At 44.6% G+C, this 15,730-nt stretch overlaps 1 protein-coding gene across 1 annotated transcript in view; it reads right to left on the bottom strand.

The window, feature by feature from the left end:
* Positions 1-15,730, bottom strand: part of ZNF329 (zinc finger protein 329) — a 95,610-nt gene that overhangs the window by 42,041 nt on the left and 37,839 nt on the right. The gene's annotated exons all lie outside the window — the stretch shown is intronic.

Below are 15,730 nucleotides of genomic sequence, written 5' to 3' on the forward strand. Positions count from 1 at the left end.
GAGCCAGGAGTAACCCCTGTGCATCGCCAGGTGTGACCCAAAAAAAAAGAAAAAAAAAACATGAATCCATAAGGTACATAGAGGAAAATGTAAGCAGAACCCTCCATGACATTGAAGCTAAAAGCATCACCAATCAAGCAAGTGGAAACAAACATAAACAAATGGGACTACATTAAACTAAGAAGCTTCTGCACCTCAAAAGAAACAGTGACCAAAATATGGAGAGCCCACGGAATGGGAAAGAATATTTACTCTATATGGATCTAATAAGGGGTTAATATCCAGGATATACAAGACATTAGTAGAATTATATAAGAAAAACAACCTTCAAACCCACCAAAATATGGGAAGAAATGAACAGAAGCTTCCTCAAAAAAGAAATACAAATGGCCAAAAGACATGAAAAAATGCTCTACATCACTAATCATCAGGGAGATGCAAATTAAAACAACAATGAGATATCATCTCACACCACAGAGACTGGCACACATTCAAAAGAACAAAAGTACCAGTGCTGGCATGGATGTGAAGAGAAAGGGACTCTCTTTCATTGTCAGTGGGAATGCTGACTGGTCCAGCCCTTTTGGGAAAAAAAGTATGGGCATTCCTTCAAAAACTAGAAATTAAGCTTACTTATGAATCTGGAAACAACCCGAGCACCTGAAAACAGACAACTGGTTAAAGAAACATCTACACAATGGAATACTATGCAGCTATTAGGAAAAACAAAGTCATGATATTTGCTTATTAGTGGATGGTCATGGAGAGTATCATGCTAAGTGAAATGAGTCAAAAAGAGAGGGACAGGTTGGGGCTACAGTATAGCAGGAAGGCATGCCTTGCACTTGGCCAACCCGGGTTCAGTCCTCGGCATCCCATTTGGTCCCCCAAGCACTGCCAGGAGTGATTCCCTATTGCAGAGCCAGGAGTAATCCCTGGGCATCACCCGGTGTGACCCAAAAAGAAAAAAAAAAAAGTACTCCAGAAAGAGAGGGACAGACATAGAATGACTACACTCATTTGTAGAATATAAAAGTAACATAATATGAGCCTGACACCCAAGGACAGTAGAGAGAGGGCCAGGAATATTGCTCCATAGTTGGAAGCCTGCCTCATGAGCTGGGGGAGAAGGCATCTGGAATAGAGAAGGGATCTCTAAGTCAATGATGGTTGGAGGAATTGTTCGGGATGGGAGATCTATGCTGAAAGTAAATAAAGGACCAAATGTGATAGCCTCTCAGTATCTATACTGCAAACCATAATGTCCAAAAGTAAAGAGAGAGTATGGGGAAAATTGTCTTCCATAGAGGTAGGGAGAGGGGGGTATACTGGGGACATTGGTAGTGGAAAATGTGCACTGGTGGAGGGATAGGTATTCAATCATGGTATGACTGAAACTCAAACATGAAAGGTTTGTAACTCTCACGGTGATTCAATAAAATTTTTTTTATTTTAAAAAATGGTAGGGGCTAGAGCAATAGTACAGCGGGGTAGGGCATTTGCCTTGTATGCAATCGACCCAGGTTTGATTCCCAGCATCCCACGATGCCATATTGTACCCGGGTACAATCCATGAGACTCCATATGGTCCCCCGAGCACCACCAGGAGTAATTCCTGAGTGCACAGCCAGAAGTAACCCCTGAGCATCGCCAGGTATGACCCAAAAAGAAAAAAAAAAAGGTAGCTATGTAGGTTTCAGTGGTTAATTTAGAAATTGTAAAATACATACAAATACACACACACACACACACACATATATATATATACATATATTAATTTTTGGCCCACCCTGCGGTGCTCAGGTCTTACTTAGGTTCTGCACTCAGGAATTCACTCTCCTGGCAGTGCTTGGGGGACCATATGGAGTCTCATGGATTGTACCCGGGTTGGCTGGGTGTAAGGCAAATGCCCTACCCACTGTACTATCATAGAAGCCCCACATACCTAACTTTTTACTGTACAGTATTTTGTTTTATTTTAATTAATTTTATTCATTTGGTATTCTGGAGCCATACCCGGTGGTACTCAGGGGTTACTCCTGGCTCAGCTCTCAGGAATTACTCCTGGTGGGCTCTGGATGGCAGGGATCCCTTACAACGCAAGCGCCCTTCCCCACTACTCTGGCCTTCATGCAGACTTTTTTTTTACTGTCTTTTAGTTTTGTTTTTTTTTTTTTAATTATCTTTTGACTTTCCATTTCATTTATTTGCAGGGAACTGACCGAGGCTTGGCTGGAAAATAACCTGGTTTTTATATTTCCGGGGAACGGCCGTCTCAAACGAGATGCAGGATGAAGTCAAATGAACAAACGTGAGAAACATGGGTAAGACCAAGGACGACCCTCAGTGTAGCCAGTACTCCCGGGTTTCTAACATCCACTGCCGCCACGCCCCTCTCCCCTGCGCTCACCAATGCCCGCAGCCTACATCTTCCAGAAGGCATTGAGGCAGAGACCACTCACCCACCGCACCCCTACTCGCATCCCCACTAACGTCCATGAATTCGGGTTCTAACCCACCCCGCCGCTGTGCTTGCATGTGCCCGCCGCCTCCAACTCCCAAAAGGTGTCGCGGCAATCCTTCCCACAGAGCCTTTTGCAGACGCGCGTGATCGCCGTCTCATTCTAAAGCCACTTCTGCGCTGGCCTGATCTCGCTGCCTTCATCTCCATAAGGCTCTGCGGACTTCTGTTGGGAGCAATGAACAACACTCTCACTGCACGTTTAAGACTCCCCCCACCTCCTACCGCCGCCTACATTTCCCAGAAGGAATCACGGCCATCGCTTGTGTCCCCAAAGACAGGCCAATATGCAGCGCCTGCAAGAGCTCTGTGGTTGCGTATTCCCGCCTCTTCAAGTCCCTCAGGACCCGTAGTAACCACCCAACCCGCCTACTTTTGCGTGCCAGTTCGCAAGCGCGATATCTGGGCCTAACCCAACCGCCGCACGTGGGCGTGCTCCCGCCTCCTACATCTCCCAGAAAGCCCTTCTACCCCTTCCTGTGCGTGCCTGCTTCCGCGGCCTACATCTCCCACAAGGCTCAGCACCTAGCTCGTCTTTTCTAATACGCGTGCGCACCACCTGGTCCTACACCCTCTTTCTGTTCTTCAGTGCGCCCGCAGAAAGCCAGAATTCTTCCAGAATGCCTTGCGTCTAAACAGCACCCTATTTCTCTCCCGCTCCCCCCCCACACACACACACTCTCACGCGCGCACCGGCCACCCAACGCGCGTGCGCCAACCCCCATCGGTTTATGAGGTTTCGGCGCGCACACCTTCCAGAACCACGCCGCGGCTAGACCGCACGTCCTAATGCGTGTGCGCGCGGCGTGGTTCTAGACCCCTCCCCCGCACCCTGCTCTGGCGTGATCCTCCCGCCTGTTCTCGACAAGGTGCCGCCTAGCTTTATCGCTTCAGCGGCGCCGTCTTTCGGCGAGAAATGGCGATTTATACAAGACGTCACTCTTGGTCACCCACGGAACTTTAGTGTAACCCCAGGTGAGCGGATTAGGAACTCTCTGGGTTGGATGTGACAGCTGACCAGAAGTAGCCGAGACCTCACAAGTCAGTCTTGCGCGCGGAGCACTGGTCCGACCTGCAGGGGGCAGCCGAGGACCGCTGATTCCTCGAGAGAGCGCGCTTTGCTTTCGGCCACTGAAGATTTTTTTTGCGTGTTTTTTTCAGACCTGGGAAAAGCAATGACTTGAGATATTTAGAAACAAATAAGAGTTAATTCCTTCACCGAGATGTGAGCCTTAATCCATGTATTAATATGTAATTGTTACCGTATATCACACATAACAGTTGCCTTTCCTCAACATTCATGACAACCGAGTTTACCAGGCTGAATGCATGCTTGTCCCGCAAGCAATAAAGTGACCCTCAAGCACATAGCTGGAGGAGTCCCCTGAGCACAGCTGGGTATAGGCCCCAAGAAAATTGAGCAAACAAAACACAAACAAAACATTCAGAAATGTTATAGAAATGTGTGAAAATCCATGAACCCAGTCGCTAGATTAGACAAGTACTTTAATAGATCCAATAGCCACTGACAAAGGCTGAAGTGGAATTCCTAGGTGCTAGAAAGAACAGTGTATTTTTCTTTCATTTTTTGTTTGTTTGTTTTGGAGCCACATCTGGCTGTGCTCAGCAGTTACTACTGGCTCTATATCAGGAATTATTCCTGGCAGTGTTTAGGGGACCATTTGGGATATTGGGAATTGAACTCAGATCAGCTACATACAGGGTATGCCTTACCTACAGTGCTATCGCTCCTACCTTTTTCATTTCATTTTGATTTTGCACCATCCTCAATGATGTCAGGAGTTATTCCTGGCAGTGTATGTGGAGCCATATAGGATGCCAGGGATGGAACCCAGTTTGGCTGCATGCAAGGAAAGCACCCTACCCACTGTTCTATCTCTCCAGCCCCTCATCACATTTTATATGTTGGCTAAAACTCTGGACTTAACACATGTAATGCAATCACTGTCACTGAACTATACCCTACGCCCCAGTATAAACATTTTTTTCTTTTGTTTGGGGGCCACAATGGAGGTGCTCAGGCCCTTCTCCTGGCTCTGTGCTCAGGGACCACTAATAGTGGGCTCAAATGAATATATGGGGTACATTGATTGAGGGCTGCAGTGATAGCACAGTGGGTAGGGCGTTTGCCTTGCGGCCAACCCGGGTTTAATTCCAAGCATCCCAAATGGTCCCTTGAGCACTGCCAGGGGTAATTCCTGAGTGCAGAACCAGGAGTGACCCCTGTGCATCATTGGGTGTGACCCAAAAAGAAAAAAAAAAAAGATATGCCAAAACCAGTAACATCAAGTCTCACAATGAAGACGTTACTGATGCCTGCTCAAGCAAATCAATGAACAACAGAAGGACAGTGCTACAGTGCTACATTGGATTGAACCTAGTCAACTTGGGGTAAGGCAAGCACTATAACCACAGTACTATTGCCCTGCCCCTCTGAGCCTCTTTGGAGTTCTCCAGGTAAATTCAGATCCATCTTCCAGGAATAATCTTCCTTCTGACAAGGTTAATAAACTGATTGAGACTTAATTATATTTACCCATCACCTCGCCCCCAATATCTTTGTTACGCGATTGAAATAACATGATGTTATAATGGAGGTAGAGGGGCCGGAGAGATAGTACAGTGGGTAGAGCATTTGCTTTGCATCCAGCTGACCTAGGTTAATTTCCATGGAATCCCATATGGTCCTCCGACCACTGTCAGGAATAAGCCCTGACCATTCCCTGTGCCCCCCCCAAAATACTGGAATATGGAAATTATGGTAATCTTAGAAGTGTGCATTTCATAATATCCAAGTAGCTGAACTGCGTTATTTAATTGCATCTTTTATTAAAGCGAGTGGTTAGCGCATATCTAGATAGAATCTTTTTTTTTGTTTGTTTTTGTTTTTGTTTTTTTTGGGTCACACCTGGCGATGCTCAGGGGCTACTCCTGGCTCTGCACTCAGGAATTACTCCTGGCGGTGCTCAGGGGACCATATGGGATGCTGGGATTTGAACCCGGGTCGGCCGCGTGCAAGGCAAACGCCCTACCCGCTGTGCTATCACTCCAGCCCCTAGATAGAATCTTTTGAGGTCACTTGTCACTTCAGAATTTTTATCCATTTCAGTGTTTTGGGGAAGGGTGGACACACACATCTGTGCTCAGGATTGACCTCTGGCTCTGCACTATTGCTCTAGCCTCTCCATTTCTATGCTGGTCTGATTATCTTACTAATGCGTATGAACTTTCCTATGACAACTTCCATCTCTTCTATTCCTGATTTTTTTTTAAAAAATCTTTATGGGTAATACAGTTCAGGGATAGGAGTTGTTGAGAGACAAATGCATAATTTATTGAGGGATAACACTGATTTTGGCAGCTGGAGCAATAGTACAGCAGGTAGGGTATTTGCCTTGCATGCGGCCAACCCGGGTTCAATTCCCAGCATCCCATATGGTCCTCTGAGCACTGCCAGGGGTGATTCCTGAGCGCAGAGCCAGGAGTAACCCCTGTGCATTGCCAGGTGTGATCCAAAAAGAAAAAAAAAGAGGGAAAACACTGATTTTTAACAAAGAGGAAAACAATGAAGTATATAAAAAGTAGAAATAAGTAGGAGCCTCTTGTTGGATCACAAAGCTCTGGACTGATATACCTCAGCAGGATTCAGCAGGAAACCTGAACAATGTTTCTTGGAGCTGGAGTACAGCCATTACAGTGTTTGCCTTGTGTGCAGCTGACCTGGGTTCGATCCCTGGCATTCCTTATGGTCTCCCGTGCATTTCCAGGACTAACTGCTGAGGGCAGAGAACCAGTAGTAATCCCTGAGCACTGCAGGGTGTGGCCCCAAAACAAAAAGAACAGTGTTTCTCAAGCTTTTTCCAACACTGTCCCTCCTTAACTTTTTTCCTCCTTGTGGTCCCCTACTCTCACATATTGGGCACCCATTGAGAAATGAAACTAACATATAAATATTCACACCCTAGGAACACGGCTTTGTTTTCTGGGTAGGCAGTACTACAGCAAAGGGGCCCACAGCTGGTTGCATGAGCCTGCTGGAAATCTGGGCAAGAGCCAAAACAAATGTCTATCTATGGTACCCTCTCTCTTAGAGAGTAAGATCCTTCATTCAGGTTACCTAGTGTATCTCTTTTTTTTTTTTTTTTTTTTTTTTTTTGCTTTTTGGGTTACACCTAGCGATGCTCAGGGGTCAACTCCTGGCTCTGTACTCAGGAATTACCCTTGGCCATGCTAAGGGGACCACATGGGATGCTGGGAATCGAACCCTGGTCGGCCACGTGCAAGGCAAACGCCCTACCCGCTGTGCTATCACTCCAGCCCCTACCTAGTGTATCTCAACTAAGTTCCAACATTTCTAACCCCTTAGCGTGTAACTTCTCATCTACTTTTAATTCCTAGACTTCTTCACCAGAGCCTTTGCCACATCTTGGCCCTTTCAATGATCTTTTTCTAGTTTTCTTCTCCTTAGGCAGTTTTTCACCACAAAACATAGAATATTCTATTGTTCTACCATTTTATCAAGCTTTATTTTTTTTGGGGGGGTCACACCCAAGCAATGGTCAGGGTTTACTCCTGGATTTGCTCTCAGCAATTACTCCTGGTGTCGCTCTGGGAACATATGGGATGCCGGGGATCAAATCCAGGTTGGCTGTGTACAAGACAAATGCCCTACGAGTCATACTATCACTCAGGTCCCAAGATTCTTTTAAAAAATGAGACTCCCTGGTACTTTTGTTTGGTTCAGCTATAACCTCAGCTCTAGATCAGGGATTCTCATTGTTTCTACCATAATAAGAGTTTGCAAAAATTGCTCCCAAGATTTAAATAAAATCTTCCTTTATCTTTCATTCTTCTTAGAACAACAGGTTTGCCAGATTAGTTTTGCCATATTAATAGCAGAAGCACAAACGTCTAAGTCGAACCACATTGGTACTTCCCAAGCCTTTATTCACACCACAACAATCTATTTGCCTACGCAGTTTCACATCTTAGTCCAAAGTTATGAGCATAAGGTATGTTGTGTATTAATTACATAGTGCTGTGTAATAAAACTACTCCAGGGGCTGGACTGATAGCACAGCAGGTAGGGCGTTTGCCTTGCTCACGGCCGACCCAGGTTCAATTCCCAGCATCCCATATGGTCCCCCGAGCACTGCCAGGAATTAATTCCTGAGTGCATGAGCAAGGAGTAACTCCTGTATATCACCAAGTGTGACCCAAAAAGGAAAAAAAAACCTGCTCCAGAACAGAGGGCTGAGAAATGGTTCATCAGAGAAATGTGCTTGCCTCGCATGCGGCTGGTCTGGGTTCTATTCCTGACTCTCCATACGGACTTCTGAATGCAGAGCCAAGAATAAGTACTGTTCACTAAGCACTTCTAAGTGTGGCCCAGCCCACTCCCCTCAAAAAAATTAAATTAGTTAAAAACAATGACTTAGCAAAGGGTTGTAAACTTTCTGTAAAGGGTTACAGAGTAAATAATTTTGGTTCAGTGAGCTATAGTATCTATTGCAATAACTTAACTCCATATAGCATATATCTTAGAACCAGAATTCTCTTAGAATGTAATTCACAATCCTAGAAACATTGAATTGCACAGGGTATGAACTCTGTACTTTCACAGTGGGTAGAGAATGGGAACATGAGTGCCACTCAGAGAAGCAGCAGCAGAGATGTATGTAGAAAATATGGCTCTTGAGGAAACTCTGATACAAGACAAAGTTTTTTCAATAATGAATTTTGAAAGTGATTACATTTCACATCTTTCACTATATAGTAACAGAGAAGTCATACAGGAGAAAAACCATAAAAATATGAATAGAGAAATCTTGGGACAGAGCTCTTTTTAACAATGAAGATATTCAGTGGTAAGACATACCTTACAACTGCGGGAGAATATCTACTGAGGAAGAATACTTTTTAGTATATTTCAGAACTAACTTCGGCAAAAAAAATGAACATAGGGGCGAGAGGGATAGTACAGCAGGTAGATTGCTTGTCTTGCATGTGATTGACCCGAGTTCAATCCCCGGCATCCCATATGTCCCCACCAAGGGCACCACCAAGAGTAATTCCTGAGTTCAGAGCCAGGAGTAAGACCTGAGCATTACTGGGTGTGCCCCCCAGCTCCCCAAAAAACTGATCATGAGGTATAGACATAGATCTTACTCATATCAGACTTCTAGTTGTAAGAAACTGTCAAAGAGAGATAGTTTGTCTACCCATAAGAATCTTCAGAAATGAGAAACCCTGCAGTTCAAGTAATTAGTTTATGATATTCTCCTCCCTCACTCAATATGCATAGAGTGCTCAATGGAGAAAAAAACATGGCAGTAGATATCGTGGGAAAGGCTCTGAAAAAGAACTTGTTTGTGACATCCTATCAGAGAACTCATACTGGGGGAAAACCCTAGACAGGTGGTCACTGAACTAAGAGCCTTCCAGCAATGTTCTCATTTTATTTGACAGAGGAGGATTCCTGCAGGAGGATCATACAGAAGGGACTAATGTCACACAGGCTTTTGCTCCAGGGAATTCATACAGGTCAGAGAAATTCATTGAACATAACCAATACGGAAAAGGTATTGATTAGAATTTAATTTTGACATCAGAAATAAGCTACGAAGATGGCAAAATCTACAAGATATTGTTGACTCATAAAAAGGTGGCTAAATTTAGTATGCAAATACACTTGTGGCTACCTGTAGTTACAGGTGAGCACAGTATGAGCCCTGATGCTCTATACTGCATCAGTCCTGATTTGCCACAAAAATACCAGATAATACAACATGGGCTGGAGTGATAGCACAGCGGGTAGGGTGTTCGCCTTGCACGCGGCCGACCCGGGTTCGATTCCTCCGCCCGTCTCGGAGAGCCTGGCAAGCAACTAAGAGTATCCGGCACACACAGCAGAGCCTGACAAGCTACCCGTGGCATATTCAATATGCCAAAAACAGTAACAACAAGTCTCACAATGGATATATTATGGTGCCTGCTCAAGCAAATCGATGAGCAATCGGATGACAGTAAATGGCTGCTATATTTTATCAAATGTAAGTTTATCAGTGACAACAGTGTATCTTCTGTTTACATCTAAAAGTCAAAGAGCCACCACATTTGAATTCTTTTTTTTTTTTTTTTTGCTTTTTGGATCACACCTGGCGATGCACAGGGGTTACTCCTGGCTCTGCACTCAGGAATTACTCCTGGCGGTGCTAAGGGGACCATATGGGATGCTGGGAATCGAACCCGAGTTGGCTGCGTGTAAGGCAAACGCCCTCCCCGCTGTGTTATTGGCTCCAGCCCCTACATTTGAATTCTTGTACAAATATTGTTTATCATTTATAATCAACAATGTATATTCTCAGAGGGCAAAAAAAAGGACCATTGTCTTTCTCCTGTGTAATTCAAATGCAGTCACTTTAGATAAATCAGAAACTTATACTGAAATGACTGGATTGTAAGGAAAAGTCATGCCCTTACATTTTGAGGAATAAGGAAGTACAGAGAAAAGTGCAATGACCAGGTATATCTCTAAAGACTGGTTATAATCCTGTTGGCTCTTACATGGACCCTACTGATAAATTTGGGGTTAACAGTTTTTCTTTCCTCTTATGAAACCTGATCACCATTTTTTTTCTTTTGTGGTCACAAAAAGCGATGCACAGGGGTTACTCCTGGCTCTGCACTCAGGAATTACTCCTGACAGTGCTTGAGGACCATTTGGGATGCTGGGGATACAACCCCAGGTCGGCCACATGCAAGGCAAACACTACCCACTATACTATAGTTCCAACCCCTAGATCAGCATTTAATTTATTCAAGTTTCTTGTAATTATTTTCAGAATTTTTTTTGCTTTCAGGTTACATCTAGTAATACTCAGAAGTTACTCCTAGCTCTAAACTCATGAATCACTCCTGGAGGCACTCAGGGAACCACTAGGGATGCCTCGCATCAAACCTTGTCAGCCACATGTAAGGCAAGTACTCTACCTGAGTGCATCTCTGGCCATAATTTGAGTTGTCTTAACGACAAAAGATATATTTTTTATTTAATTAATTTTGGTATAGGGGCTCCACTTGGCTGTGTTCAGGACTTATTCCTGGTTCAGTGCTCAGGAATAACTCCTGGTAATGTTCAGAGACCATATGCAGTGCAGGAACTGCAGTTGGCCACATGCAAGACAAGCACCTGAACCCATAGGCTTCCACTCAGTCCTTCTATTCTTTTTCAGGTGTCTTTTATTTACATGTTTGCTTTCACATCTAACAACTTGAGATATTACTGGGTCAATTTGCAGATCCATGAGTTTATCACTCATGTGAAAGCCACCAGTGGTTATGCCAAGTGTTACCAGCTATTATTGTCATTTACCTATTATGTAAGTTATGTATGCCTTGTATTCAATCATATGGTGGACTATCAAGTCAAGAAAGCAAATTTAAGACTGTCATATAAAAAAACAGTATCTCAATAAACATGTCTGTGGAGTATCTTTTTTTTTTTTCTTTTTGGGTCACACCTGGCGATGCACAGGGGTTACTCCTGGCTCTGCACTCAAGAATTACTCCTGGCAGTGATCAGGGGACCATGTGGGATGCTGGGAATTGAACCCGAGTTGGCTGCGTGTAAGGCAAACACCCTACCTGCTGTGCTATCACTCAAGCCCCTGTGGAGTATCTTAAAAGGAGAAAAGTGCAAATTAATCTTTGCAATTGAGTGAATCAACTACTACTGCTAGTTCAGCCACCTGCATTTAAGATTCACAATAGGGCATTGTTAATACCCTGTTATTTTCTTATGGCTTCTGTAACAAATTTCCAACAGGGTGGCTAAAAACATCAGAAAATGAAGCTGGAGTATATAGTATAGTGGGTAAGGTGCTTGCCTTGCACATTACCAACCTGGGTTCAATCCCCAGCATCCTACATGGTCCACTGAGCACTGCCAGTGTAGAAGTAGGCGGTAATCCTGAGCACCACTGGGTGTGACTGAAAAAGGGGAAGTGTAGGTGAAGGGGACGGGGTGGGGATGGTGGGAGGGGTGCTGGGACCACTGGTCGTGGAAAATGGGCACTGGTGGAGGGATGAGTACTCGACCATTGTGTGACTGAAACGCAAGCATAAAAGTTTGTAAGTCTGTAATGGTGCCTCATGGTAATTCACTGATAAAATTTTTTTAAAAAAAGGGCAAAGTGTGTGGCAAAAAGAGAAGGAAGATGAGGAGGGATTCTCAATACCTTTCCTGCAATTCTAAATTCCAAACTATTTTCTAATGCATGTTTATCATTTTGCTCTGGACTCCAGAAATCATGCTTTTTAATATATAATTACAATAACTTAAATGGCATACTTCATTTTCTAAACAAGAAAAAAATTATTAAAACTATTATTTTACTCCGCGCCCGCAGCCCCAGTATGACGGAGGAAGAAGACGGAGCTGCTTCGGACACCAGCAGCCCGCCAGCAACCTGCAGTATGTGATTTGAGCTTTTCCGCCAGGCCCCCCGTGCGGGGGCCCGGTGTTTCTCTTTTTTTTTTTTCTCTTTCTCTCTCTCTCTCCTTCAACTTCTCCTGAGCACAGCACGGCCTCCACCCCACTTCTCTGAGCACAAAATGGAGAGACGCACCCAAATGCGCGGCGCGGCGCGGCTGGCGGGAGATCAAGGGCGGAGAAGTACTGGTCTCCGCCCACATCGGACACTTAAAGAGAGTGCAGCCACGTGGGCTTCCCCACTTCGCCGCGCCCGCAGCCCCAGTATGACTGAGGAGGACAAGGGAGCTTTCCCACTTCCGCCAGTGCGGGGGGGCCTGGTATTTCTCTAGGTTTTCCCATCATATGAGCACCATAAAAGGGTAAAAGATTGTAGTGATAGAATTTCAGGCAGAATTTTCCCTGGTCTTTATACAGAAACCCAAAACTGCGCGGCCGCTGCTGCGGCCGCGCAACCTAATGTCATCTTAGTGTCAGCAATATGTAATGGTTCCTTCTTAATGGGTCGGACTTTTGTAGGAGATCCTAATAAGAATAGTAAGTCTTCTGTTGAAATATTGAAGGCAATCAAAGTGGTAGCCATCTCTCTAGACTGAACTAAGCTATATCCCCAAGCCGGCTGAGAAGAAATATCCTATCTCGGGAAGAAACGCGGCGTGGTGTCAAACATAGTGTGATGTCCATTAAGCAAACAGACCTGGTGGCGTGGGAATGGGATATAAGGGGAAAAGTTATGTACATGGAACAGCGGGACGCTGGTGGAATCTCGAGCTGGAGCCGATACCAGCGCAAGATTTTTGGTTCCAGAAACTGCTTGCAGACACTCTACTAGACTATCAACTAAGCCAGAGCCCCACGCCGGCTGATGACGGGAAATAACCATCCTCTTCGGTTTTTTTTTTCCCTTTGTCAGACAGCGTGGCGATTACTAAACAGGCGTGAACTCGGTGGCACGGGGCAAGGGGGAAAAAGAAAAGTTATGTAACAAACAGCGGGACTTAATATCTCTATATTCTTAGCAATGGAGAACTATCAAATGCCTCCTTGGCAATAGGACTGTCTTTTTCTTTTTGGGGGGAAACCCCAGCAACGGTAGTGAGTTGTGTGTTGAAACATGGAATGTAATCGAGATAAACGTAAACGAAGTAAAACTTACCACGTACAAGGGTGGGGACTGGGGAGGTGGGAGGGGGCGGCAGATATACTGGGGGGGTTGGTGATGGAAGATGGGCACTGGTGAAGGGAAGGGTGTTTGAGTATTATATAACTGACATAATCCTGAGAACTATGTAACCCTCCACTTGGTGATTCAATAAAAAAATAAAAAAAAAATTTAAAAAAAAACTATTATTTTAGGGACTGGAGTGATAATACAGCAGGTAGGGCACCTGCATTTCCTGCACCCAATTTGGGTTTGATGCCTAGCAGTCCATATCAAACCCAACTTGGATTTGATGCCTAGCATCCGAACTTGGGTTTGATGCCTTTCATTCCCAAGCCTGTCAGGAGTGATTTCTGAGTGAGGACCAGTATTAAGTCCTGACTACCGCCCACTTCGGCCAAAATAAAATCACCCTTTAGGTGCTGGAGCAATATTAGAGCCTGTAAGGTATTTGCTTAGCAAGTGGCGAACCTGAGTTCCATTCCTGGCATCTCATATGGTAGGTTCCCTGAGCCCAAAACCCTGAGAATCAGCAGGTGTGGTCCAAAAAACAAACTAATAAAAATCACCCTTGAGTCTATAGTCATGTCTTTTTCTAGTATCACATTAAGAAAGAACAAAAGAATAAAAAAAGAACAGAAAGTCTGTCATGGATGCCTACTTCCTAATGATGTTAAAGGATTCAAGTTCCAGGAAACAGGAAGACAGTAACGAGCAGGGTTTGATCCCAGAATCACATGGATCTGGACCGGACCAGGCCTGGCAGCACTCGTGCATCCATAGGCTGTAAATGAGCCTCTGTTAAGATTTGCCAAGTACAGTCGGGAGTGCTTCAGACCCCCTGAGAACTTTGTCTCCTCCTCCCATACCTCATTTTATCAAAGCTAACAAAATCAACAAGAGTTGCATATGCCTAAGTCATGACATATACTTCTTGTGTATGTTTGATCCCCAGGACTACACATGACAGAGAACAACTAGAAAGGTCCATAGCAAAAGCAAATCAAAATAATTGTTAGCACAGGACTAACATGGCTGCCTCACTGTCTAAGGCTATATAAAAAATTGCTGGAGAGAGTACAGTGGATAGGGTGTCTTTCTTGTATTTGTTGAACTGGAGTTCCAGCCCTGGCATCACATATGGTCCCTTAGTCCAACAGAAGTGATCCTGGACAGCAAGTCCAGAAGTAAATACAGTATCATGGGTTGAGCCACACCCAGGAGTGCTCAGGGGACAATACAATGCTAAGAATTGAAACCAGATTTCCCACATGCAAAACATGATGTCCTCTCCACTGAGATAACTCTGAGCCTGTAAAACCATTTGGAAATAAAAATGAGAAGGGACCAAATTACTCATGAAATATGTATAGTATTTTATTGTAAATAACAAAAAATAAAGGAAATAAAATAGCATTATTCTAACAAAAATTAAGACATCTTTCTGATCTGTATAAATACTAACAGATAAAAACCAGCAGACTAGCTAACTGGCCAGCTGCAATAACAGATGAAAAACGTGCAGTCAGGTGGTAGCATTCCAGAGGTCATGAAATAAAACAGTCTGCTACACATTTAGCACGCGGTAGAAGGGGTGTTCTGAAGTGAGACAAAGGGCTGTGTAAAAGTGCTAGAAAAAGAGTATTGAGGCTCAGAATAGGTGAATGCCCAGGCAGTAAGTAGGCAACACAGATCTCATGTGATCCTGTGACCCCAGAACACAAGATATAGACTGATATAGACTATAAGGAAAAGAGGACCTGGTCCTGGGCTCCACGGAAGAGGCCAGCATGCCAGATCCAAGGATGCACGCACCCCAATCCTAGCACCTTAAGACTTCTTCCTCGGGGGGCTGGAGTGATAGCACAGCGGGTAGGGCGTCTGCCTTGCACGCGGCCGACCCGGGTTCGATCCCCGGCATCCCATATGGTCCCCCAAGCACTGCCAGGAGTAATTCCTGAGTGCAAAGCCAGGAGTAACCCCTGAGCATTGCTGGGTGTGACCCAAAAGGCAAAAAAAAAAAAAAAAAGACGTCTTCCTCGACCTGGGCACTGTGACTCTCAGGACAAGGCACAGGATCAGCACAGGATCTCAGTCGTCATGGCCCCATTTCTGTTACGCTCTCCCCCAAAATACACATCTAGATGCTGGCTTGTAGAATAATGTTATAAAGAATCTTGTTTAGTTTAGCGTTATAAAGAATTCTGTTTAGTTTATCTAGAAAACTAGTTGAGAGTAGTTGTAGTTGAGATTAGTCCATAATAGATCATAACAGTCCACCTATCCAGAATAGCTGAATCCAGTTCCAAACCACAGTTTCTCTTTCCCTTTTGTAAGTTTCATTGACCAAAACCTGTTTTTTCTCCTGCTTAGCCCCTGTCTCTCAGGGTACAACTGATGAGTCCCTTCTTCCCACGAAAGGGGAAGATTTAAGCCAAGAACTTCATCCCTCCCAGGTGTGGGGCATACCTTCCCTGCTGGTGCTCACTTTGGTTCAAACTCAATGCACTCCCTTTTCCCTACAACCCAGGCC

Source organism: Sorex araneus, chromosome 8 (genome assembly GCF_027595985.1).
Source record: "Sorex araneus isolate mSorAra2 chromosome 8, mSorAra2.pri, whole genome shotgun sequence".
Classification (NCBI taxonomy): Eukaryota; Metazoa; Chordata; class Mammalia; order Eulipotyphla; family Soricidae; genus Sorex; species Sorex araneus.